Source organism: Macaca mulatta, chromosome 5, assembly GCF_049350105.2.
Source record: "Macaca mulatta isolate MMU2019108-1 chromosome 5, T2T-MMU8v2.0, whole genome shotgun sequence".
Classification (NCBI taxonomy): Eukaryota; Metazoa; Chordata; class Mammalia; order Primates; family Cercopithecidae; genus Macaca; species Macaca mulatta.
Genome location: NC_133410.1, coordinates 47,748,967 through 47,771,863, shown reverse-complemented (window position 1 = coordinate 47,771,863; position 22,897 = coordinate 47,748,967). Strand labels below are relative to the sequence as shown.

General features: G+C 41.6%; 1 protein-coding gene across 4 annotated transcripts in view; it reads left to right on the top strand.

Annotated features, from left to right (window-relative positions):
- Nucleotides 1-229: 229 nt before the first annotated feature.
- TEC (tec protein tyrosine kinase) overlaps nt 230-22,897 on the top strand; it is a 140,773-nt gene continuing 118,105 nt past the window's right edge. For 2 of the 4 annotated variants that reach the window (XM_078003372.1, XM_001103213.4), the window contains exon 1: nt 230-360. The gene's annotated coding sequence lies outside the window, so the exon portion shown is untranslated. Of the gene's footprint in view, nt 361-17,653; nt 17,741-22,897 lie in introns of those variants that run through there. The other 2 variants (XM_078003374.1, XM_078003373.1) reach the window with 2 other exon arrangements.

Sequence of the window (22,897 nt, the reverse complement as noted above, 5' to 3'; positions counted from 1 at the left end):
ATGGGAAGCCTGGGGCTAGGGAGGCTCAACACCGCCCCTAGAAACCTAAGGGACGCTCCCTGAAACTCACCAGGACGCACTTCCGACCCATTCCGGTCACTTGCCTTGCAATCGCCGCAGGGCTGCGCAAACCTGCCACCCAGGGCCCAAGTGACAGGGGCGGGGCGATCGAGGACTGGGCGGGCCTGCACGATCAGGGGCGGGGTCGGGCTTCCACTGGGGGAGCAATCGGGGCGGGACGATCAGGGGGCGGGGCGGGGCGCTTTGCTCTGGACTCTAGGGAGCTAGGCTCCGGACTTCGCGGCACAGACTGCACCCCGCAGTCTCCCCAGGTTCGCGCAGCCGCCGCGCTTCAGCCAGGTAAGGGCGCCGCGGGCCGGCTGGGGCAGCCCTGGGAGTGTGGTACTTCGGGCGGGGACGGGTGGGGACGGGAATGAGCGCGGCAAGAGGTGGCTTCCACACGCCCCTCGAGGAACGGAAACGGGGAAGGATTTTCTCCCCTCCGTGCCACAGTGAGCGCGGGAGCGCCGTGTCTAGGTCTCCTTTTTCGGTCCGGGAAGGAGGGACAGGTGCGCACCGTGGCGCAGCCTCCCCTTCCTGCCGGCGGTCGACTCTCCACCTCACCAACTCCTGCGCTGACTTCTCCTAAGGAACACCCGCCCCTTTTTCCTGAAGTTCCAGGCCCAAGGCCGCCCCGCAGCAAGTTCAGCGTTGGGGTCACGTCCCAGCGGCGGGCAGGGCTGCTGCCTCCTCTCGGGTTGGGCGGCGGCTCGATATTGATTGAAATTTGGCAGTATCGGCCAAGATGTTCCGCAGTTGCACGTGTCCGAGTGCCGCACCCAGTCAAGTTTACGTTTTCTTCGCCACCCCATCCCCAATTCCCCGCCCACCTCGCTCCGGGAAGTTGTGTTTCAATATTGAAAACAGGTGCCCTGCAAAGATATGTACTTCTTGGAAAAACTAGTGCCTTGACCTGGGAGTGTGCACTTTCCTAATTTTCTTTAATCCTAAATTTCTTGTGGATTTTATTTTATTTTCCCGTGGACGTGTAACATGGTGGTGTGTACCACGTTTGGAAACAATCTCATCCATTGCTATTCTTTGGAACCTGGAATATTTGATTCGAAAGATTGATCTTAATGTTAACTTGGAACAACAGGATGGCTGGTGGCTAAGTGGATTTGAAGATTATCCAAAACAGTTATAAGTTTTGCGTGTATTCCTTGTAGTTTTCCAGTGAATGCTCATTTTCCTCTTGGGAAATTCTAAGAATTTACTCACTTCTAGATTATTCTCTACTAAAGAGCTGGGGAGAAACAAACCAGCGGATCTCCCAAATAAAGTTTGGGGTATAACAGTTTTAGATCTTGACACTGGTAGCTGCTTACTCTGCAATAATCACCTGGAGTAAGGGATATTATGATTTATTTCTAAGGGGAAAATAGAAGTCTGGGTAACTTTCACATTATGTATTTGAAAGTATTTTTTGGTTTAGTTACATTTTCAATGTTTACGAAAGACTTACACTTTCCTCATACTCCAGTTAATCTGATCCATATATTACACTCTTGCCAACGCAGATACTGTGGTGTGTTTATGTTAATGATCTTGACTCTTCTCACAAGAGTGTGTACATTCTGGTCTGTGAAACTGTATAGGCCAAGTGTTGTAAACTCATGCAGTCAGTGCTCTACTCTAGTTGGCAATACCTTTGCCCCACACAGGTCCAACTAGAATTTTCACATCTTCCCAAATAGGAAAGGATATAGAATATTAATGTATGCTCTATCATTTTCAACCTACTTTATTCTTTATCAAGATAATCATGTTTTCTCAGCAGCTAGTTACTCAAGGGCAGGAGCTATGTTTTACCAAACCATGGAAAATAAAGCTCAGAGAATGGCAGCCTTTGCTTCCTTAAGTTGATCCTTGACAGGGAGGTTGGAAGGGTTGTGAGCAGCGTCTGGCCTACTTCTATGCTTGGGGAAGAATTACTGGCCTCTCTGCCTTCCTCCGGGCATCCAGAGTGCTGGGAGACTGGGCTTTGGGCCTCCAGCCACACCTCTGCCTACAGGTTCCTCCCGGTTGACCAGGTTGGTGCCTCTCCTCCCTACCCCAGCTCTTCCAGCTCCTTAGCTTCCACCCCACCCCTCCCAGATTCTCACCCCTAGAAGAATCACCATATTGTTCAGGGCAGGTGTACTTGGTCTGCAGAGTCAGCATGAGTGTTGGTCTTCAGCATGGTGCTGGTTCCCCATAGATGCTCTTTAGATGTCTGTTGCTTCAGAGCCTTTATTATGCTCCGTTCCTGTCCAGTCTACAGCAGGCAAAGTGGAGTTACTGAAGTCAAACCCAGATCAACTGTCTTGGGGGCCAGCTGCCTTGGTTGGACTAATTATGATCATAAATTGGGCATTCAAGTCTGTTGGAAAAGAGTGAAATTGGCTCATGGTCACTGTTTACACTGATTGTAAAATTATCCTGTATGATGTAGTTATGCTATTATAAAAGGTTTGTGGAAAAATAAGAAACAACCCAGAGGGGAGGGGCTTAGTAGTCACCTCCACCTCCAAACACGCCTCTGCTTGGGCTTGCTTTATTGTCAGTACCCCAGCTCAACCAATTCTTCTGGGATTGGATTGTAACAATTAATTTCCCCACCATGTTTGACTGCTCAGAGCTGAGATGACCACAGCTACTGTAGTCTAGATGTAGAAAATTACATATTCTTTTGTTTAGAGAAACAAGGATGGGCTTTTTCAAAACAGATTGTTATTAGGAAAACAAAGAAAAAGCAAACAAATGTAAAAATGTGTGGGCACAGAAGCCAAAGTTTGTTTTGTTATGGTTTATAAACTTCTGTCCAAGTTACATTTCTCCCTTTCCAGAAACAACCATTTGTAATTCTTTGGCATTTGTTGCTTGTAGTTGATACTTCTTGAATTTTTCAATTTTAAGCATTATCTGTTGACTTCCCACTGTGGAAGATGATGAGTTGGCTCTCTTTTTCCCTCCAACCCCCAACACAAGTACAACTTCCCTATTTTCCCATTCTTGCAGTCGTTAAAACAGAATATTGAATAATGGTTAGATCAAAATTCACAGCTAAGCCAAGCATAACTTTTTTTTTTTTTTTTTTTGAGATGGAATTTCGCTCTTGTTGCCCAGGCTGGAGTACAATGGCACGATCTTGGCTCACCACAACCTCTGCCTTCTGGGTTCAAACAATTCTGCCCCAGCTTCATGAGTAGCTGGGATTACAGGCATGCGCCACCACACCCAACTAATTTTTGTATTTTTAGTAGAAATGGGGTTTCTCCATGTTAATCAGGCTGGTCTCAAACTCGTGACCTCAGGTAATCCACTCACCTTGGGCTCCCAAAGTGCTGGGATTACAGGCGTGACTAAGCGTAACTTTTTATTTTTCTTGGAGTTAATAATGGATTTGTTTGTTTATTTTATTTATTTTGTGCTCTTCATTGATTAAACCCACAGCTCTTGTCCAGTTTTCCAAATTCTCCCTCAATTGACCAGGTATTTTGTCAATTTCGTTTTCCTGATGAAGCTGTTCCTGAGCCTACTGGCTTGCTATAATCCAGACTGGGTGCCTTCGGTACTTCGGCACACTTGTCACTCCAAGGGCTCCCTTTGTTATCACTCTGGAGATTCTCATCATTTGTCTCTTGTGTTGGATCTCCTGGTACCTGTAGCACATGTCTTCCTCAGTCTTAGTTGACTCCCTTCTTTTGGCAGAGCCCATCCTAAAGGAGCTTTCTGGAGTAGGATGCCTAGAGGTCTACTTTTCTGAGACTGTAGATGCCTGAAAATATCTGTTTTCCACTGACAATTGATAGTTTGGCTGAGTGTAGATTTCTAAGATGGCAATTTTGAAGGCCTTGTTCTATTGACTTCCACTTTGTGGTATTGCTGTTGAGAAATTTAGAACTGTACTGATTCCTCAGCTTTTTCTTGTAATCTGTGTACAGATTACAATTTTCTGGGTCCTCTCTGGAAGTTTATAGAATTTTCTCTTGGCATCCAGAGTCCAGAAATTTCACGACGCTGTGCCTAGATTTGGGTCTGTTTTCATCCATTCTGTTGGGCTCTTTGAATCTGGAAACTTTCATTCTTCAGTTTGGGAAGTTTTCTTAAATTATCTCATTAGTAGCCAGGCGTGGTGGCTCATGCCTATAATCCCAGCACTTTGGGAGGCCAAAGCAGGCAGATCACCTGAGGTCAGGAGTTTGAGACCAGTCTGGACAACATGGTGAAAACCCGTCTCTACTAAAAATACAAAAATTAGCCGGGCATGGTGGCTCACACCTGTAATCCCAGCTACTCAGGAGGCTGAAGCAGAAGAATCACTTGAACCCGGGAGGCAGAGGTTGCAGTGTGCTGAGATCGAGTCACTGTACTCTAACCTGGGCAAGAGTGAGACTGTGTCTCAAAAAAAATGTGTGTGTGTGTATATATATATATATATATCTCATTGGTAATTTTTTCCCGCTCTATTTTTTGTGTCTATGAAGAAGTCATATTGTTTAGATATTGGCTATTTTGGACTGGGCCAAAGATAAGTTTTTCATGACTGTAATCATGACTATTTAAAATCAAAATCTCTATTTTTTTGGTTGCCTGAATGTATACATATGTATCTGTATGTGTGTGGTTTGTGTGTCTATTTCTTTCTGGTTTTTGTTTTATAGTGTCAGTGTCTTCTCCTTTCTCCCTGAGAAGCTTAATGATTTTTTTGGAGCAACTTTTTTTCCTTCCTGCACAGATTCAATTTCCCTAGCGGCTTTTGTCTTTTCATTTGTTTCGGTTTCTTATCTTTCATGTTAGAGGTTTTCCTTGTGTAACTAATGCTTTGGTTATCTGCTTATACTTGAGAGGGGGATTAAAAAGCAGAAGATCTGGGGTTCAGGCAGGGTGGCTCATGCCTATAATTCCAGCACTTTGGGAGGCCGAGGTGGGCGGATCACTTGAGGTCAGGAGTTTGAGACCAGCCTGGTCAACATGGTGAAACCCTCGTCTCTACTAAAAATAAAAAAATTAGCCAGGCACAGTGGCATGTGCCTGTAATCCCAGCTACTCAGCAGGCTGAGGCAGGAGAATCGCTTGAACCTGAGAGGCTGAGGTTGTAGTGATCTGACATGGTGCCACTGCACTCCAGCCTGATGACACAGGGAGACTCTGTCCCAAAAAAAAACACAAAAAATGCTGAAGATGTGGATGAGCTTGTTGACCGGGGAATTCATGGTAGGGGGATCTGGCTGGGCTTTTATTTGGGGAACCTCTGTTGTCGTTACCTCTTAGGCTGGTGAGAGTCCTCAGAGAAGGCTTTTCCAGTCTTGCCCCCAGAGATTGACGGAGAGCCTGGTTGCCAGTAATTTGGGAACTAAGTGGAGAAGAAGACTGGAAGTCTCAGCATCCAGTAAGCAGATGTGCATATAACCCTTCTACGCTGTTTGTGTACAGACTCCCTGAAGGGTGAAGGAGTAGGGAGGAAACTCCAGGTTTTTTGCTGGGGTGGAGAAGGGGCAGTCACTTAACTGCTTGGAGTGGCCAAAGGGATCTGTGAGATCCAGCTTTTTAAAAAGACTTTAAAAAGTCACTAATTTTTTAGCCCACCCCTCTTTTTATAGAGGGTTCAATTGCCTTTAATTATTTAACCTTTTGGAGATTCCATGGTGTAAATCAGATTATTTCTTGGCTTCTGCTTATTCCACCAAAATGTTTTTGCTATTGTCTCTCCACTCATTCTCTCCATCCTTGCTGATTTATACATGAAATAAAAAAAATTCTTTATTGTCATTGTCTTAGGCTTTCAGAAGGGAGAGAAAGTAGAGGTTTTTGTCCAGTCTGCTAATAGTGGCTGGAATATAATTTCTTTACCAATTTCTATCCAGAGACTGGCACCATTCAGTCATAGCAGTGTGTTGCCATTTTCCCCTTCCTCTACCCATTGGAAACATTTTCGGATCAGGCTGGGCTGCTGAGTCCAGTTTGGACCTCAGATGCCTTCATATACAACTCCAAGTGTCCACTACCAATTGATCATAGTGGTCATAGAGGGCAAAACCTATATCTTAGGTTGGGTGGTACATAGGTTACTGGTCATAGAGCCCTTGTTCCTGTTTCTTTCTTTCTTTTTTTTGGAGGGGAGACAGAGTCTCGCTCTGTCACCCAGGCTGGAGTGCAGTGGCACGATCTCAGCTCCCAGGTTCAAGTGATTCTCCTGCCTCAGCCTCTAGAGTAGCTGGGCTTACAGGTGTGCGCCACCACACCTGGCTAATTTTTGTGTTTTTAGTAGAGACAGGGTTTCACCATATTGGCCAGCCTGGCCTCGAACTCCTGACCTCAGGAGTTCGTGTGATCTGCCTGCCTTGGCATCCCAAAGTGCTGAGTTTACAGGCGTGTGCCACCGCCTGGCCTATTGTTCCTGTTTCTTGAATTCACTTTGTTTAGGATGACTCTGCCATCTCGACCTCTGAATGTTTTACCTTTCAGTGAAGTGCAGCTTCTGTAAGTCCAATATTATTTTAATGTGAAAGATGGGATTGTTGTCATTGATGGCCATGTGGCCTCAATGGAAATTATCATTATTTCCTTCTGGAGGTCAGTTTATCACACAACTGCCTTACCAGCAGCAGCACCCTTACTTCCCTTTTCCACTTGTGCCCTTCTTGGAATGTGCACCAAGTTCCTGTTTCTGGCTGGGCTGACCTACCCTGCCATTTGTGGATGATCACAACTTTTCCAACGTTATTTTATCAGTTGAGTCATTCCTCAGGCTCCCTTAATGGCCTGTGAACTTCCAGCATGCTCTCCCAGTTGCTTTGTAACATCAGCATTCTTTATGGTTACACACATGATGACAAGAGTCAATTTCCACAAAAGTAGGAGGATAATTGTTCCTAAGTCATCTCATCTGTGCGGAAAAAGCAAAGCTCTTATCTTCCCATGATGGCAACTATGCATTGGCAATACAGAAAACAGAAGTGCTGGCGACTGTGACAATGGAGTGAGTGCAGTAGTGACTTTATCTCTGGAGGATGACAGGTGGTTTAAAAGGCTTTTTCAGCAGGTACCACTAGGCACCATTGTGAACAAAAGCTTGGCTAGTAGGGATACTGCAGAGCTCCTTCCTCACACTGTGCTTCCACAAGCATCCTTCCCTTTTCTAAACAAAGCCTTTGAAGTCATTGGAACCTCCCTTTTCCATGCAGTATAGTTTTTCTCTAATGTGCTACGTCTTCACAGAAGTTCTTTCCTAGGGAAAGCATAGTACCAAGCAAGTACTTAATATACTGAATGACTTTTCTAGATAATTTTGGACACTTTACAGTTAAGAAAAAATGATATTTGAGCCAAGTGTGGTGGCTCATGGCTGTAATTCTAGCACTTTGGAAGGCCGAGGCAGGTGGATCACTTGAGGTCAGGAGTTCAAGACCAGCTTGGCTAATATGATGAAACCCCATCTTTACTAAAATACAAAAATTAGCCAGGTCTGATGGCACGTGCCTTTAATTCCAGCTACTGGGAGGCTGAGGCAGGAGAATCTCTTGAACTTAGGAAGCAGAGGTTGCAGTTAGCTGAGCTCGCACCACTGCTCTCCAGCCTGGGCAACAGAGCAAGGCTCCGTCTCAAAAAAAAAAAAAAAAAAAAAAAAAAAAAAGATAATTACCCAAGTTGTACCGAACAATCTAAATTCTCTAAATTCTTGATTAGGCTTTCATATCACTTTGTCTATATATGGATTGAAATATAGAGCATTCAATTTAAGTTTTCTTAAGTGTATTGTTTCTTGTATTATTTAGAAATACTCTTCACTAAAAACATTCTTGAAACGACAACATACATTATTATCATTATTTTCCATCCATGTATTTCTTCTTAGCATAGTGTTATGATTATCTTGGTTTTTATGGCTACAAGGAATGGCTTTTGGAGGAGGGAGGGAAGTAAGTATTCATTATGTTATCTCATCAGTTTTATGTTTCTAAAGGAGGAACACTTTTGTTTGGATTTCTACAATATATACTTTTTCCTTTTGTAACTATATGTCATTTGTTTTTCAAGGTTAAAGCTTTTAACCTTGAAATGCTTACAATAGAGTATCAAAGTGACAAACTTTAACTTGTCATATACTATATGAGATACTTACAATGCGAAACTCCCTGTCAAGTATCCCACTCTTTTTATTTTTAATTTTGGTGACATTATAATGTGATTTAGTAGGAAAAACCTTTGATTTTTCTTCTCTTATCCTGCGTGGAATTCCAATGATATCTTTTGTTACTATGAAACATCTTATCCTGCGTGAAATGTTCCAATGATATCTTTTGTTCCTTAGAAACTCTTAATGTCCTCATATACTCCTCAATATTATGTTTCAACCACATGACTGCCCCAAAAATGAAACTGGCTTTTTTTCTTATAAGAGTGATTTAAAGTTTCATTTTTCTGTCAATATGATTTAAGCATGCAATAAAGTTGGTTTTTACCATTAGGGTTATTTTTGTTTCATAGAAGGCAGTTGATTTCTTCATTTTCCTGCTTGGGTGATAAAAATGCTTGATCCTTTAACCATGCAGGGAAACTGAAAAACAATTTAACTGGGTTTGAATGCTGTCAGACATGTAAATTTAGGTATACATGCTTCTAAATTTTTTTAAGGATTGTGAGTGTCTTTGTCACATACTTAAACTAGTTATAGAAGCATTGCACGAAATAATTCTTGTTCATAAGTTCTGGAGTCCTAGCCAGAAGACATTTTTTAGGCTCAGAGCTGTTGACACACCCTCTTGCTTCCCCCAGGCAAAAGTTTGATCTTTGGGTGCCACCAAGGTTCTCAGACACCTGGTGTGCTCCTTGGACTCTCTTTGCCATCATTAAAAAAAAATTGTCATTTTCTAGAGTTTTATATATTCCTTGTTAGAAGACGTAAACAATATTGAAGCTTACAAAGAAGAAATTAAAAATAACCCTGAAACCATTCCAGAGAGAATCTTTGTGAATCCCCTTACCGTCATCTCTATTATCATCTGACTTTTAATAAATCTTTAGCAATGTTCTAGAAAATAATTAAGGAGCATTATGTTACAACTGTTTATGTAACTCCAAATTCTATAATCTTTATTTATACACTGATAGTTACTTTATGACATTGTAATTAGTCCATGCATAATTTTCTTTGGGTAATTCTCTCATGTTAGCATACAGTGGTATTTTGAGCCACTCCCCAGTTGTTGGACATTTAGATTTTTTTTTTCTTTTTTTTTGTTTTAGAGACAGTCTTGCTCTGTTGCTTAGGTTGGAGCGCAGTGGTGCCATCATCATAGCTTACTGCAGCCTCAAACTCCTGGGCTCAAATAGAAGGTTTGAGCTTCAGCCTCTGGCTTCAACCAGAAGCTGCAGATGCATACGACTGCACCCAGCTCATTGAAACAAAAATTAAGTAGCGATGAAGTCTTGCTGTGTTGGCCAGGTTGGTCTCGAACTCCTGCCCTCAAGTGATTCTCCCACCTCGGCCTCCCAAAGTTCTAGGATTACAGGTGTGAGCCACCACACCTGGCTGATTTCTAGCTTCTATTCATCAGTTTTAGAAAGTCATAAAATAACTCACTAGCTATGTGAAGTTTCCATTTTTCTTTTTTGACCTTTTAGAATAACAGTATCTCTGTTATGTGAGGACAGGAAGAGCCAGAATGCTTGAGGCCATGTTACATACCCAGTTATAGGTCAGATAAAACTAGAAGAACCTGACAGGTCATTTGCAGAGGCTGTGTTCTTGTTGGTAATGTGTGCAGTCTCATTTCATCTTATTGGATATCTATAGGAAAAGTTTCCAGGAATCAGTAACAAAACATGGAAGAGTTGTTATGTAACTGTGCAATGACATTTGACCTCAGTACCTGGTCTAAGGTTTATGAAACTTTGTGTGACACGGGAAGGCATCTTATGTCCTCAGGAAATTCCAGCCTTCCTATCCATTGCCCCATTTCTCTACTGCTTGGGTAATCAGGGCTCAGTAAGGTATGCAAGGCAACCAGCAATGTTAGAGAATTTTGCATTAATGTAGTGTCTTGATAAGAACTACAGTAGAGTGAGCTCCTGTTCAGATTTTTCCTTTGACATCTTTCTCTCTCTTTTTCTCTTTCTTTCTTTCTTTCTTTCTTTCTTTCTTTCTTTCTTTCTTTCTTTCTTTCTTTCTTTCTTTCTTTCTTTCTCTCTCTCTCTCTCTCTCTCTCTTCCTCCCTCCCTCCCTCCCTCCCTCCCTCCCTCCCTCCCTCCCTCCCTTCCTTCCTTCCTTCCTTCCTTCCTTCCTTCCTTCCTTCCTTCCTTCCTTCCTTCCTTCCTTCCTTCCTTTTTTGAGACAGAGTCTCACTTTGTCACCCTGGCTGGAGTACAGTGGCATGATCTCAGCTGTCTGCAATCTCTACCTCCTGGGTTTAAGTGATTCTCATGCCTCAGCCTCCCGAATAACTGGGACTGTAGGCATGTGCCACCATGCCCGGCTAATTTTTGTATTTTTAGTAGAGGTGAGCTTTTGCCACGTTGGCCAGGCTGGTCTCGAATTCCTGACCTCAAGTGATCCGCCGGCTTCAGCCTCCCAAAGTGCTGGGATTAGAGGCATGAACTACCGCGCCCAGCCCCTTTGTCATCTGTCTAGATATCATGGTCTAATGTTTAAAGCCTTGGGTGGATTTCTTTTTTCTTAACTTTTATTTTAGGTTTGGGGGTACATGTGAAGGTTTGTTACATAGGTAAACACGAGTCATGGGGTTTTTTGTACATACTGTTTCATTACCTTGCATGGATTTCTAAGTTAACTATTAACTGGAATTATTTTCCTGTACTTCAGGTTTTGCATCTATTCAACAAACTATAATGACACATAATTAACAGTTCACTTCAGAAAGATTCATAGCCTAATGCTTGTAAAGAACTTTGAGCTTCTCTGAGAGTGTTTTATACACAGTGATGAACAAGGAGATGGCTTGTTCTACTTGGCAAAGGGCAAGTATATTATGCCCATTTTATAGATGAGAAAAGAGAGCCTCATAGAAGATAATGGTTTGCTTAGACTCATGGTAAATTTAATGTAGTGTCTGTAGGAATTTTCCTTGGACTTTGTGGAATGAATGAACTCTAAAATAAATTCTGCATGAGTGTATGTGTTGGGCAAGTGGATTTATACTGTTTTAAGCAAATACAACATTTTGGAGGAGAGGATGCCCCTTTGAAAGAGGGGAACCATGTTAGACAAATTCACTAGAGTTCTTAAAGAGAATTAAATCAATAATCAGGGAAGCCAGGGATAAACTGATTTTCCAAGTGATTTGAAAAGACCCCACACAAAGTCTGGTAAGTAAATTTAGTCAGCAAGAAGTTGGGAAAAATGTTTTTGAAAATCAGGACTCAGGAGAGGGCTAAAAGATGAACAAAGGTTGGGCACAGTTGGACATCTCTCAGAATGTTTATCAGAATACAGATATGATTGAACTAGTCTAGTTATTATTTTTAAAATAAATTACATACAAGAGGGAGTATACAGTCTACATGAACCCTTTGGGACATGAAAAAGCTGAACAGTTGATCTCAAGTCTATGCAAAATGGCAGAGAAATAAAGAATGCATTTAGGGCCAGACGCAGTGGCTCTCCTGTAATCCCAGCACTTTGGGAGGCCAAGGTGGGCGGATCACTTCAGGTTAAGGAGTTTGAGACCAGCCTGGCCAACATGGTGAAACTCTGTCTTTACTAAAAATACAAAAGTTAGCCAGGTGTGGTGGCACATGCCTGTAATCCCAGCTACTCAGGAAGCTGAGGCAGGAGAATTGCTTGAACCTGGGAGGCAGAGGTTGCAGTGAGCGAGATTGTGCCACTGCACTCCAGCTTGGGTGACAGAGTGAGATTCCATCTAAAAAAAAAAACAACAAAAAAATACATTTAGATAAAATGAATCTATCTGTACATGCAGATGTACATTCCAATGTTTGATTCAAGAAAGAGATTCAGATATTATAAAGTCTTAACTGAAAACATTCACTAACTTTATGACTTGGAACAAAAATTTCTAATGTTAGTTGTTGGCACAAATAATTAATTAAATGCCAGTTTTACGCATTTTCATGTTGCTTCAGCATCTAAGACAATTTTTTCACTGCTCATTAATGTGTCTTAAAGACATAACAGATTTAAAGAAAGCAAATAAATTTATCAATGGTATAGAAGATTGAGGAAAATACTTCCATCCAACTTTTCAGTCTAGAAAGATAAATGAGGAGGCGTGTGGACAGGGTGCACCCTCTTGTACTATGGCAAACTGAGCTAAATAACACAAAGGAAATCATTTGCACCTTCTTTATTCCCAAGTAATAAACATCCCAAATATCTATTGGGCATATATGATGTGCCAGGCTCCATGCTAAGCTCTTTACATAGAGTATCAGGTTTAATCCTCCAGGCAGCCCTTTAGGGTAGGTAAGATTACTTTCAGTGTTTTACAGATAAAGAGACTGAAGTTCAGGGAGGTTCTGTAACACTTGGTAAGTGGTAAGTGGTGGAGCTGGAGTCCAGAACTCTGCTGAGCTAGCTCCATTCACTGAGCTATGCTCCTCCCCTCTCTCTGTCATATTTTCCCTCCTTGTAAACAGAGCTGGACAACCTAGAAGGAAATATGAAGGCCTGCTTCAAATAAAACCAAGCAGTCAGTTTCTCTGGATATCGCCCCAAGCCCCTTAACTCTATAGGTCTTAAGATGTCCTCACAGCAGCACTGTTGAACAGAAATATTCTATAAGCCACATATGTAATTTAAAATTTTCTAGTACTCACCTTAAAAAAGGAAAAAGCAACAATAATATATTTCATGTAAACCATATATAAAAATATTATAATTTCATGTAATCATGTAAAATTATTGAGATACTAGAAATAACTCGGGAGAAATACAGTACAGGACATCTTTTGTAACGCAGCAGATAGAGTGAAATGTAGTTCTCCCAAACAATGAGGTTGTGATTAATGGAAAAAAATATTATTTACTGCTTAAGTTTTACATTTTAAATTCATGTTTATTAAAATTGAATAAAAAACGTGGTTCGCCATTCACACTGGCTTCATTTCAAGTGCTCATTAGCTGCTAGTGGCAAGTGACTGTCGTATTGAACAGTGCAGCTCTATAGCAAAAGCTACTCTCTGTCACCTAAGGACCGGGGACTCCTAGACACTCCATGCACATCCCTAACTCCTGATTCCTCTCAGCATCCATTTTATTTTCCCTGCCTATGCCCAGAACTGCTATATATAATGTGCAGGTTATACACTACAAAATTCTGAGATGGCATTTATATTGTAGACTCAGTGGATTTGCTTATTTACTGCAACAGTTTTTAGGATGATAGAAGTAAAGTTTTTAAAAGGAGAGACACTTTTTCCTAATTTATGCAAAAATATTTTTTTTTTTTTTTTTTTTTTTTGAGACAAAGTCTCACTCTGTTGCCCAGGCTGGAGTGCAGTGGTACAATATCAGCTCACTGCAGCCTTCGACCTTCCAGACTCAAGCGATCTTCCCTCCTCAGCCTCTCTAGTGGCTGGGACTACAGGCAGGCACCATCACTCCTAGCTAATTTTTTTTTTTTTAAGGTTTTGTAGAGACAGGGTTGTGTCATGTTGCTGAAGCTGGTCTTGAACTCCTAGGCTCAAGAGATCCACCTGCCTCAGCCTCCCAAAGTGCTGGGATAACAAATGTAAGCCATGCTTACATAATAATTACATAATAATGCCCAGCCACAGAGGCGTTATTTTTAGCAGGGTGGGCGGTGGATTGTAGCCTTTCTGTCTCTTCCTCACATTCCGGCAGTTGGTCCCATGGCATTGTTCTGTTGTATGTTCAGCACTACTCCAGTCCCTGCCTGTGGCTGAAAGGGTAGAAGCAGCCTCAGTCAACCTCTCCTCCTCCAGAAATACTGTCACAGAGCCATAGTCATTCTTCATGGTAGCTTACCTTGGAGCCATATGTGTGTTACTCATAATTATATTCCCAGTGCTTAGTGAACAATAGGTGCTCAGCATGTTTATTGATTTGAATTGTTATCTTAGCTTTGACTCAGTATTTGGGCCTCTGCATTGTGTCCTCAGTTGTCCTTAATGATATGTGACCCAGGGCTGATTTATCCAAATGCTGACCTTGCCCTCTCTTTCATGGAGTCACAGATCACCCTTCATGTGGTACCCTTGTTCTGATAATACTAATTGTCATTATTATTATTTTTACTAATAATAGCTGCCATTGATTGATCACTTACTTTGTGTCAAGCATGTGCTTAGCAATTTATGTAAATTATTTCATTTAATCTTCTCACAATATCTCTAGGAGGTAGGTACTATTTTACAATGAGGAACCTGAGTTACTGAGAAGTTATATTACTTACCTGAGGTCATACAGCTAGTAAATGTCAAAGCTGACCTTTAAAACCAGTTCTGTCTGACTTCAAAGCTCTCTCAAGTGCCCTTTTGGTATCTGGGGCCTTCCCGACAAATGACTGTGCTGTAATGGACTGATTATTTGTCTGCCCAGACTTTCTTCTTTTGGGGAACTACTCTGTTCCCAATTCATGTGGTTTGGGTGGAGTTGACACTACCCAGGATGATCATGTAATTCAGCCTTGGCCAATCTGAGCAGTCTCTCCACTTGACCAAGTGATTGGCTCAGGGGTTAGCATGTACCCAGTCTGGCCCAATGGGACTCTTCTGCTGGCATTTAGGAAAGGGGGAACTCTTCCTCTGGGATTTAACCTGGAGTGATGTAACCTGGAACTACTGGTGGTCATTTTTCCCTGCTCCACGGAGGAAGCCGCAGTATAAGAGAATGAGGCCGTGGAGTGAGAAGCAGCACTGCATGGTGGTGAGAACACACTCAGCATTGTTTGAAGTGCAGGAGTCAACTGTGCCAGGACTTCTCAATTATGTGAGCCAATATGTTCCTTTTGCTGTAGTTTGCTTAATTCTAATTATGTGCATTTGAAAGAACCCTGGTTAATACTATACCGACTTTTCAGAAGATGAGTATTTTTGTCTTGGATTCCCTATGCCATTGTCTGTCTGCCCTTGGTCATCCACTACTTTTTTGGCCTTTGTGCCTACTTGGTGCCTTGCAGGCCTTTCATCCCTGTAGACTCTGCACCATGTTCAGTTTGCTCTGTACCTTTTAGGTCAATAAGCCCTGCCCTAATGAAAGGAGGTCCTACACCCGACACCTCCTCACCAACAGCCCCCACCCCTCCATCCTGCCCTATGGCATAGCCCACAAATGGACCTGGGTGGGAAAAGGATTTTGCCATGAATGGAACATTAGAGAAATCTGTTCTTCATAGACATCAGAAAAATTACTCATTCAACCTACTCTTTGGATGCTGATCAAAGACTATTGAATGCTAACCTCATTTGGCCTCTGACACCATCTGGGATCTTAGCCAGTTTAGGCGGAGGCCTTACCTCTTATCCCCAGTTTTTTTGGCCACCAGCCTTTCTTATCGACTGTCTTTCTATGTACTGTCAAGCCTCCTATGATTTTAAACTTCCATTCTTCTGTTGGCTGCCTTCCCAAATCTTTCTGGTGGCCCTCTGAGAGCATTGTTCCACTGTGAATCAACCCTCCCACACTGCAGCCTCCCCAAAGAATAACAGCATTCCCTTCCCTGCAGCTCTCTCTGCCATAACCTACTCCTAGCTTCCCTTTGCCACTTCTAGGGCATCACTTTTCTGCCTTCATGCAAAACCCCTTTGTCCTTTAGGGTTCAAGCCATTCATGCAGATACCCTCCTTGTCTCTCCTTTTGCCACCAACCTCTTTGTCATTCTCCCTGATTGACTCACCTGGTTCATGGTCATCTCCCAGCTCTGCTATCTCTGCATTCATAGATACAACCAACTTTTTATGTTTGCATTAGTTGTGTAGTTGTCTTGGGGATAGTTAATGGGAGTCATTAATCATGACAGGAGTGGAAAATAAGGGAGACTTCATAAAAGAGATTACCTATGATCAGGACCTTGAAAAATGAATAGGATTTCAACAGGTGGATAAAGAGGGAAGAGCCTTCCAGAGAGAACAACTCAAGCAGATACATAGGGATATGAAAAGGCCTGTTCTGTTTGTTTGCTTGAGTCCTGGAAAACAAGTGGTAGGAAAGGAAAAGGGAACTCAGATTGAACTGGACATGATTAGGCCAGGCTTGGTGGCTTACGCCTATAATCCCAGCACTTTGGGAGGCCTAGGCGGGTGGATCACCTGAGGTCAGGGGTTCAAGACCAGCCTGGTCAACATGGTGAAATCCCATCTCTACTAAAACTATAAAAGTTAGCTGGGTGTGGTGGTGCATGCCTGTAGTCCCAGCTACTTGGGAGGCTGAGGCAGGAGAATTGCTTGAACCTGGGAGGTGGAGGAGGTTGCAGTGAGCGGAGATGGTGCCACTGCACTCTAGCCTGGGTGACAGAGCAAGACTCTGTCTCAAAAAAAAAAAAAAAAAAAAAAAAAAAAGAATTGGACATGATTACATTTATTTAGGATTGAGGAATGACCCTAAGGAGTATGCAGGTGGAAGAATGCAAGAGAAAGAACAAAAAGAAGAGGGGAATGATTATCTTTTAAATGACAAGATCAAAACTTTATTGGAGTGATTGTAAAAGGTGAGGAGGAGTAATTAAAACAGTTTAAGAAAGCTCATGACAAGACTGCGGGTTTTAGTGAGAAGAGATAGTAGAAGAAGAGGTGGAAGGATTTTCAGGACAGAGTAGTTATGAGGGAGTAGGGAGAAGGGTGGAGGATATGAGACAGGACAGCTGCTGCTTAGGAGAGGGGACAGATTGAGGCCCTGCCGGCGTGATGGGAGATTTTGAAAGGGTAGGATGCCAGGAGACGACAGCTACATACTATATATGAATCAAGTTACTTAGCCTTTTTATTACCTTATGAATAAAAAGTAAGATAACTTACATATTTCACAATAGTAAAAATGACTTACATTATGTAAGCCTCAGATGTTTCCCAAACTGTGTTTTATAGACTACAACTCTGGGAGATATTAACGAGGTTCAGGTGAAATAGAGTAAGTTCTATGATCGAGTGAGGTTGGGAAGTGCTGCATTCTACATGATTCACCTATTAAAGCCTCTGAGACATGCATACAAGGGACCAATTTGATGTTGTTTAACCCAGCTTTTCCCAAATATACTTGTCCATTCATTCATTTGTTCATTCATTCAACAAACATGCAGTAAACGCATGCTATGATAGTATGTTTTGAGTACTCTGCTGGCTAATGATCCTAGAGTAGAGAATAAAGTCACCCAGTGTTCCTACACTTATGAGATTATGGTCTGATATAAGCACGTGTTATCATCCCACAGCTCCTAGTGTTCTGAGGAACATGATTGGGGAAGCCTTGAGTTAAGGTATTTAATATTCCTTTTTGTTCTCTGGAATGGAATGACGTGGAGTGATTGTCTGCCTATATCTCTGCCTTTATGTCTCTATCTTACGTCAGTACCTCTGCCTCTTCACAGAATGTTTCCTGGACCTGCTGCCTTGGGCATGGATAGAGCTGATGACAAGGACACTTTCAGGTCTGGGAAGTTGCTGACTCACCCAGGATCACCCAGCTAGATAGTTGCAGAACCAGGGACAGAACCCAGTTCTTCTGGCTCTAGGTTCTGGTTCTGTGCTCATTTCTTTCTTGGTAAGAAGGAACAACTTGAAATGCCTGAAAATTAAAAAAAAAAATTAAGCAGACTCAACAGACTCAGTGAGATACTGTGGCTTTTGCCAATTTAATCAACAATAGCAGGGTTGACTTGAGTATCAGCAGCACCACCACTACCACTATCGTCGTCATCACTAATGCTGAGTAATTACTATAATCCAGGTGCCGTTTGAAGCACTTTATGTATATTTGCTTATTTAATTCTTACAACTCTAAGAAGTCATAATTATTACCCTATTTTATAAATGAGGAAGCGAGCTCAGACAGGTAATTGTCGGTGTTTATACAACTATTAAGGAGCAGAGCAAAGCTTCCATTCTAGGCTGTTTTCAGAGTCCAGGCTGTGAACTGCATTCTGTTATCTAGTGAAATGTTTTTTCTGCTTTAGTATTTTCCTCTGAGAATCAGTTGGTCTTTTCTCCCTTACATTTTAGCTTGCCTTGCTTCTTCCTCTTTGTAAAAACCAGATCTTAGAAAGGATCTGATTTATTTGTTTATTCTATGTCAGGTAACATTCATCCAATATTTACTTCTACTATTTCTTCTCTCTAAAACCCATAGTCTTATTATGAGCTTTCTGAAACCATTTTAATTACTCCTCCTCCCCTTTTGCAATCACCCCAATAAAGTTTTGATCTTGTCATTTACAATATCATCCCACCCCTCTTCTTTCTGTAACAAAGGCTGTTCTTTCTCTTACGTTCTTCCACTTGCATACTCCTTAGAGTTATCCCTCAATCATAAGTAAATACAATCATGTCCAATTCAATTTGAGTATTTAATGAATATTATGTGAAGGAACTACTTTAGGAGCTGAGGACCCAGTGGTGAATACACAGACCAGGTTCCTTTCCTGTGAAACTTACAACCAGTGGGGAGAGTGCACAATAAAAACAACACATAATCAAGAAAAATGTCGCACAGTGATAAGTACCATGGAAATAATTAAAACAGGATAACGTAGTGAGAGTAACTGGCTGTCTACTTTAGACTGGGTAGTCAAGGGAAGGTCTTTTGTTTGTGGAAGTGACATTTAAACTAAAATTTGAGTTATAAGAAGGAACTGGCAAGAGAGAAATGGGTAAGGAGGAGGGATAAAGAAATGGAGCGCTCTTCCTGGTAGAGAGAACATCATGTGCCAAGACCCCAGCCATGAGTTTGCTGTATTTGAAGAATAGGAAGAAGGCTGGTGTGGTTGAATCATAGTGGGCCACTGGGGAGTGGTACTAGATGTGGTTAGAGAAGTAGGTCATACACTAGGTTAAGGAGTGTGGGTTTTAGCAGGTAGCCGTTGGAGGATTTTATCAGGGCTGATGCCACAGACTGATTTATGTTTTTTAATGATTGTATTTACTGATGCGTGGAAAAATGATTATAAGGAGATAAGAAGGAAGTAGTGAGACCCATGAGGAGGATATTCCAGTAGCCCTGGCAAGGGATAATGATGGCTATATCAGTTATTGCCACAGTAACCCTGTGTAACAAACAGTCCCATACATTCAGCAGCATACAACAATTATGATTTATTTTTTCTCATGAGTATAGGATGTCTGGGTAATTCTGCTGATCTTGGCTGGGATTGGTTGATCTTAATTGGGCTTGCCTGTGTGTCTGTGATCCACTGTGGGTCAGGTAGGCAGCTCTGCAATATTGCCTGGGTTCTCTGATATGTTTGAGGGGCCAGCTGGCTGTCAACTGGTATAGGGATGGTCTCAGCTGAGATGTCTGGATCAACTCTGCTCTCCTCCGTTTGTACATTACATCCCTCTAGTAGGCTAGTTTGGGCTTACCCTCAGGCTGGACAGTTATATTCTCATGGTGATCACAAAGAAGCAAGAGAGGAAGTAGAAACAAACACACACGTTTTAAAGCCTCAGCTTGGGTCAAGTTTGCTACTGTCCCATAGGTCAAAGTAAGTTACATAGGTATATCCACAGTCAGTGTGGGAGGGCATTGCCAAAGGACAGGGATTCAGACAGGTGTGAAAAGATACAAGGAGGTATGAAAAATTGGGGCCATTATTCCAATCAGTCTATTGCACTAATGGGAGAGTAGTGAAGAATAAGAAACTTGAATAGATTCAGAAAATATTTGGGGGTACAGTCCAAAGAACATGCTGATGAATTAGATTTGAGTATGAGAGAAAAGAATGAATCAGAGATAATGCCTAGATACTTGGCTGAGCAGCTGGGGAGTTGGCGAGGCCATTTACTTGGATACTGGATGAAGAGCAAAATTTAGGGGACTATCTAGAGCTCTGTGTTAAGTGGTGTTATGTTTGAGATACCTGCTAGATATTTAAATAAAGATGTCAGGTTTGCAGTTGGATACAGCAATCTGAGGTTCTGGAGAATGTCAAAGCTAAAGATGTAGATTTTGGAGTTATCAACCTATAGATGGCTCAGCTGGAATTCCAGGATGCATGCCTTGGCTAGGATCTACTGAAATGCATCAGCCAATCACCCTGAAGTCTTCTAGTCTATGCGTAACTGATAAGACTCACATTGTGCTTTGAATGTGCTTTTCTATTTCACTCATTTAAAATATTAGTGTCTACTTGTATAATTTGTGCTGTGAACTGAAAACTACAATTGTCCCACTTTGCCATGTACAGCCTTCTGATTTGGCAGAAATAATACTGAAACACCTGCCAGGGTCTTAGTAATTCTTAGTTATAGTAATCTGAGACATTTCAGCTAGGGTTAGCAGAAAGATCATGAAGTCAAGAAGCAGGGCTTAAATCAGATGAAGTTGGAATCTCCAAAGGTAATTACTTCCTGTGTGAAGCTATAGGTCTTTGGGACTGTTTCCTGTTACCTTGGGCCATTCAGCCAAGTACACCATAAAATACTTGGCCTATCAGGAAGGCACATATTAGCATTTAAAAAATTTTACAAATGTGCTGTTTAAATTATATTACACAATATTACTATTAACATAAGATTTACATATCTGTCACATATTGGAGAGTATATATTAAACTGAATTTCACTCAAGTTTTGCCAGAAGTGGTCTTGAGATAATATTTAACAGATACAGACCAAGGATCATATTCCTGATTTACCTATTTCTGTACTTTATTCCTATTTCTTGAGTTAACCAGATAGTAACCTATTTAACCCAGCCCAGGTAGGAATGCCTTTACTAAGGCTTTATTTACTAAGCCATTATGAAATATTAATATAAGAAGTAGCCTGTTGAGGAATGCTTTTGTAATTTCTGCCCAAACTGCTATCGCAGATATTGTGTAATATCTTTCGTTACCTTTTGTGATCCCACAAACTAGTTTCTCTTTGGAGTTTAGTGACAGGGAAAATTTTTCTTTTGATAAGCTGGTGTGTATCTTATCATAAACATTATTATACTATGAAGCATTCAAAAAATTCTTTAATCTTTGATATTTTGAGAAGCTCCAAGCTTGACACACAATTACACAAAATGTTTCAGATTTCTGGTTTTCAGTGTGTAGTAGAATTGAAGCATATATGAATTAGGGGAGTTCAACTCTGTGGGCCAGTCATAAAAAAAGAAAGAGGAGACAGAAAGAGAGAGAGAAAGAACAATGTAAAGAGTGCAAGTGACCCTGTTCATCTTTCCACCTGATGAGTATACACCCCAGAAGGGGTGTGTGCTGGAGGCATATGAACCTACTACCCTCTTAGTCTGCCTGAGTCTGCAGAGGATTTCCATGAGCATCTCACAATGCTCAATGTGATTTGTGGTTAAAGATACATACCTTTTTATATAAACTGACCTCTAGGCCCATGCCAGATACTTTAGTCCTAAACCAAAAAACCCAAAATTGATTCTTCTGTGGGCTGGATTGTTTGCAAAAAGACCTGCATCATTCCCCTCCCAGTGTCTGCTCACCTTGAGTAGTCGCCACCCATACTGATGCTGGGCTTGGTCATGTGACTTGTTTTGGCCAGTGAAACAAGAGCAAATAAATGTAAAGCATTCAGAAACATGCAGTGTGCTGTGTCCTGGGGGCGTGCTCTCTCTTACTGCACTTAGGACCCTGAGGACTATAGGAGCAAGCCCAAATTGTCCTGTTCAAGAGGCCACATGTGCCCTGGCTGATAGCTTATAAGTGCCAGAAGTGTGAATGAGGCCACCCTAGATATCCAGGCTAGGAAGGCCCAACCGACCTGCAGAATCATGAGAAACAATATGCTTTTATTATTTGTACACCACTCATTATGGAGTGGGTTTTGTTTTTCTTCTAATCAAAAGCTAACTGATAGAACTTCCAGTGCTTCTGGACACTTCTGCTGATACTGTGTTGGACATATCCAGAGAGAGTGTGTCAGTCTGTAGTGTGACCTGTGTCTCCTGTGGAAGGCTCAAGGCTAACTGACTGTGTTCAGTTTTGACCCTATGTGTTGACTAAGAACTAACCCCTGCATAAGTTTGAATTCCACTCTGTTTTCTACTTTCTGCCTTTTGGTCTCTGACTCCTCCTTTAAATTTGCCATTTAAATCATTTTACAGAGTACAGTCTAGTGATTTTTACTATATTTATGATGTTATGCAGTCATCGCCACTATCTAATTCCAGAAGATTTCCATTATCCCAGAAAGAAACCCCACATCTCCATATCAGTAACCTACTTTCTGCCTGTATGGATTTACCTACTCTAGACATTTTATGTAAAAGTAATCAGTACAACTTGTGGCCATTTGTATCTGGCTTCTTTTATCCAACATGTTTTCAGGGTTCATTTAAGTTGTACCATATATCAGTATTTCATTCCTTTTTAGGGTAGAATGATATAATATTTCATTGTATGAATATACAAATTTTGTTTATTCATTCATCAGTTGGCAGACATTGGGTTGTTTTCACTTTTTGGCTGTTGTAAGTAGTACTGCTATGAGCATTCATATACAAGTTTTTGTGTGAATGTGTTTTTAATTCTCTTGGGTATATACCTAGGAGTGGAAATGCTGAGTCATACGAAAATTCTATGTTTAACTTTTGAGGAACTGCCAAACTATTTTTCTCAGTGACTATACCATTTTACATTTCCAGCAGCAATGTATGAGGGGTTCTGATTTCTCCACATTCTTGCTAATACTTGTTCAGTTTCTATTCTTTGGATTATGTTCATCCTAGTGTGTATGAAGTGGTGTC